Genomic DNA, 4,859 nt, shown 5'->3' on the forward strand with positions numbered 1-4,859 from the left:
CAGTTCACTTCTCATTGTGAAGAGAAATATGGACACTTATCCTAACCCAGCTGAGATTTTTCCCCAGACACTTCACTTAAAGGCACACTGCTTTAGGTGAAACTACAGACACGTTTATAAACTATAAAAGATAGACTGTAAGTGATTATAAGGGACAGCAGACAGACTAAAGCAGATTACCAGCAAATAAATAAAAACTCAAACTAAGCATAAAACACTGGTTAGAGTGACTATGAATGACCAGTTTCTCACCCTGATGATAATACCAGCAGTCTGACAAATTCTCTTGGCACAAGCTGCATTTGCTTTGCTGCTTGGGTTTCTCAGGTTCCCATTCACAGGTTAGAAAGTGCTTTAGCCTGAGTCCAGCACTTCATACTATTCAGTCTTTGTTCCTCAGTTCTTTCCAGCTGTCCTCTTGTGTCGGCAGTGAAGAAGAACCAAGGATATTACTCCCTGTGTTATATAGCTTTAGCATGGGGTGGGGAGCCTTTGTTTCAGAACTTGGTTCCCAGAACAGTTTGTGGAAAAATACAGAGATCCCAAGATGGTGTCCAGGGTCATGTGGCCTGGTCACCTGCCTTTGTAGAGTCATGGCAACCATTAATTACAGGCTCTCTGGAGTGTTCTTAGAAAGACTCACCGGGTAGGAGATAAGCTTCTCTTAAGGCTTATTGTTTTCCCTCATGGGACATTAGCCTGAATAGACCCTTCCCAACCAACTATCTAGACTATTAGCATCTTTTCATTTGAAATAGATACATAGTCAATATTCATAACTTCAAATACAAAAATGACACCTGCATACAAACAGGAAAATCATATTCAGGAAATCATAACTTTTCCAATGACAGTTTAAATGACCTGTTTTGCACAAAAGCCATAATAGTTATGCTATAATCATATCATAACAATATCACTTGGAAGAACGTGGTGGGCAGTGTCGCAACATCTACCTTCATTTACTATCCCCCTGGATTAAACAAGCAATCCTGTTCTGTTTTATATGGGGGGTGCCTGAGCAGGTATTTTTCTTTTCTAAATCAGATTATTTCATTTTTTACTGCGCTGCTTTAACTTTCACACTGATGATTTAGTATCAGCTGCACCCTTGCCTTAACCCTTCCTTCAGATTTTCTGAGATAAGATTATAGTCTTTGCACTACCTTTTCCATTGTCTTCTACTATTGACGCTCTTCAATTATCTCAGAAAACTGATCTTTGGGTTCCTATCTAGATGCCTGGATCCTACAGTGCTTCTTGGTGTCTTTTGTTATTATTCCCTTTCACAGAAATTAATGTCTCTCCTGGTTAGCAATTCTCCTTCAGATGAGATGATGTAATCTCCCCTGATATTTCTGCTGGTGGGAATTTGAAAATATTGCATAGAGGAAAGTTAATCTTTGTTTTTGGAAAGGAAAAACAATGGTACAAGAACAGTCCAATAACTAACCTCAGGGGAAGTCATGGAAAACAACTGATTCCAAAGGGAAAATAATGGAGACAGGAGAACCGTTGACCCAAAGACAAAGGAAAAAGAAAAAGGAATGTCTCATTTCAAAGGAAATTAATGCAGACAGAACTTCTGATCTCAATGGAAATCTGTGTTCATACCATATATTGGATGAGTAGATTTGTTAGAATAATAGGGAAAAAGGAACCGATATAAATTCATTTTTTATAGGAAGAAGAAAACTAAATGCTCCCAAGTGAAAAAAAATCTTAGATAAAGCTCCCAGGTCAGTCTGATCTCTGGAGCTGGAACTCCAAATAGCAGGCCAAGAAAAACCCTAAGCTGCCCCCTGAACAAAGTTTTAATTCCTTGTTGACATTGGCTGTGGTTTTTGCAGGACCCTAAGGGACTTAGGCACCCAACTGCCTTTGAATGTCAAAGGGAATTGGGCACCTAACTTTTCTATGCTCTTTTGGCAATCCCCACTTTGATGCCAAATGGCCTAACTTACACCCATCCTTCTGGTCTTTGCTGAAAGAGGAGGGGGCTGCTTCTCCCAAAGTGCAAGGGACTATATTGTGGATGTGGGATGGGAAAGGTGGAGGTGGATTACTGTTCTGTAAAACGTGAAGGTAGCCCATATCAGACACGGAAAAATAACTGTTGCCTTTGCCCGCATGGGGCCTGACACAAAACCCCTTGTAATAAATGACTGAGGCTTTGGCTACACTGCCACTTCACAGCACTGCAACTTTCTCACTCAGGGGTGTGAAAAAACAGTGTCAATAATTGTGACATTCTCTACCTTGGAGGAGCATACTGTAACCCCATTATTCCTCAATTTCATATAATCATAATCTTACTTATAAAGCATGTCTTGTACCTGGTGGGGTGTCAAACAACCCATCAACAGCCACTGTCCATCAAGGGAGCTATAATGCAATGACTCACCTGAATGAGGCCACACTAGGAGAATTGCTCAACTTTGCTGGATGGCTCAGCAATGCCCCCAGACATGCCTGGGCTTGTGCTGCCCAAGCACATGGAGTGGGGTTATAAAGCAGGTGGAGTGGACACATACTGGGCCTTTCTCCTGGCCCCAGCTATGCTGCAAGCAGCCAAGACACTGAGAAGAAGACACAAGAACATAGGAACATAAGAATGGCCATATTGGGTCAGACCAAAGGTCCATCTAGCCCAGTATCCTATCTACCAACAGTGGCCAATGGCAGGGGCCCCAGAGGGAGTGAACCTAACAGGCAATGCTCAAGTGATCTCTCTCCTACCATCCATTTCCACTCTTTGACAAACAGAGGATAGGGACACCATTCCTTACCCATCCTGGTTAATAGCCATTAATGGACTTAACCTTCATGAATTTATGCAGTTCTCTTTTAAACGCTGTGATAGTCCTAGCCTTCAAAACCTTCTCAGGCAAGGAGTTCCACAGGTTGAATGTGTGCTGTGTGAAGAAGAACTTCCTTTTATTTGTTTTAAACCTTCGGCCCATTAATTTCCTTTGATGGCTTCTAGTTCTTGTATTATGGGAGCAAATAAATAACTTTTCCTCATTCACTTTCTTCACACCACTGATGATTTTATATACCTCTATCATATCCCCCCTTAGTCTCCTCTTTTCCAAGCTGAAAAGCCCTATCCTCTTTAACCTCTCCTCATATGGGACCCGTTCCAAACCCCTAATCATTTCAGTTGGCCTTAACCAGTGCAATATAGTATATTCCTGGGGTATGGTGCTGGGAGCTGGGGGAATTTGGCTCTGGTGCCTTTCTCTATGAGATGCATAAGTGGCTCTGGGAGCACTTGTGTAATCTATCTGGGTGAGGGGCTCCACATGCTGTTGTGCTGAGTGATCACAGTGCCTGGAGGGCCTTGCTACTGATCACTAGCATGGTACTGTGAGAGACAGACCAGGCTAGAGAGAATTCAGGGGACACAGTGGTTCCACAGTCCCAGGCTGTACCCCAGGGGGATCCCGTCACAACAATGCACCAGTGCTGGTAGCAACTCCCCTTGTGGGAGTGGTTTTTTATACTGCTGGGAAAGCTCTCTCCTAGCTTTGGTGCCACGACTACATAGTCATGTTAAAGCACTGTCATGATAGCGCTGACATGGCAGCGCTTTAATGTTGCTAGTGAAGACGTGCCCTGAGAGTCTTTCCCTGAGCTAGAAATGGCTCTGGACCTAGCTCTTTATTATAAAATGCAAGATGTTGGTGCATATGAGCCATATGAGCCATGGTGAGACAAACAATGGTTTGGCTTCTATTTTGTATCTACTAACAGGATGACAATTTATACAGCAGGGGGCTGGTTCGTGATGGGAAGTTGACTCGTGGGGAGATATTGATCTGATGACATGCACAAACCAGTCCAGCCGATACCATTTGCTCTTTTATTATATTGCAACCAATACAATGTTACTTAGTGTTTATTTATCATAAAATAAATTGTTTCACCCACTTTGATTCGTTAAAATTACTTTAAATAGACCAAGTAATCAATGTCAGTCAAGTTTATTGCTACAAACCAGTAATAATATAGTGCAGGAAAAAGGTTCTGTATGATACCAATCTCCAAGCTAGACATCTCATGTTGTCATGTTACATTCACCTGATGCAGAAGGTGAGCTCTCAAATTTATACTGCTATGACCATCTTTGTATACCTGTCCTGTTTACAAGTAACAGATGCTGTACCACATCATTCGAAACTAATCAGAGTTATACCTTGTTTTTTGTTACCATGCTGTACCCCTTCTCTCCTTGGTCTGAACAGATGCATTTCAAGTACCAAAGGGCATGAAAGCACCTGCTAGGCCTCTACCAGGGCTGCCCAGAGGCTTCTGGGGGCCTGGGGTATTCAACGGTGGGGGACCCCCGCTTCGGCGGTGATTCAGAGGAGGAGGATCCTTCCGCTCTGGAACCCCCTCCGAAGTGCCCCGAAGACCTGCGGTGTTGGCCCCTCCACCTCTGAATTATCGCTGATGTGGGACCCGCCTCAGTAGTGCAGCCGGGTCTTCAGTGGTAATTCAGTTGCGAAGGGCCCCCGCTGCGGGTCTTCGGGGCACTTTGGCGGTGAGTCCCGGAACGGAAGGTCCCCTCGCCGCCAAAGTATTGCCAAAGACCCAGCTGTACTTTGGCTTCGGGTCCTGCTTCGGCTGTAATTCGGCGGCGGGGGGTCCTTTCGCCCTGAAGTGGAAGGACCCCCCCGCCGGCGAAGACCGGGAGCAGAGGAAGCTCCGGGGGCCCGGTTCCCACGAGAGTTTTCCGGGGTTCCCAGAGCGAGTGAAGGACCCCGCTCCAGGGGCCCCGAAAAACTCTCCTGGGGCCCCCTGTGGGGAATGGGGCCTGGGGAAAATTGCCCCATTTGCCCTCCTCCCCGGTCTGC

The sequence above is a fragment of the Gopherus flavomarginatus genome, chromosome 11 (genome assembly GCF_025201925.1).
Source record: "Gopherus flavomarginatus isolate rGopFla2 chromosome 11, rGopFla2.mat.asm, whole genome shotgun sequence".
Taxonomy (NCBI): Eukaryota; Metazoa; Chordata; order Testudines; family Testudinidae; genus Gopherus; species Gopherus flavomarginatus.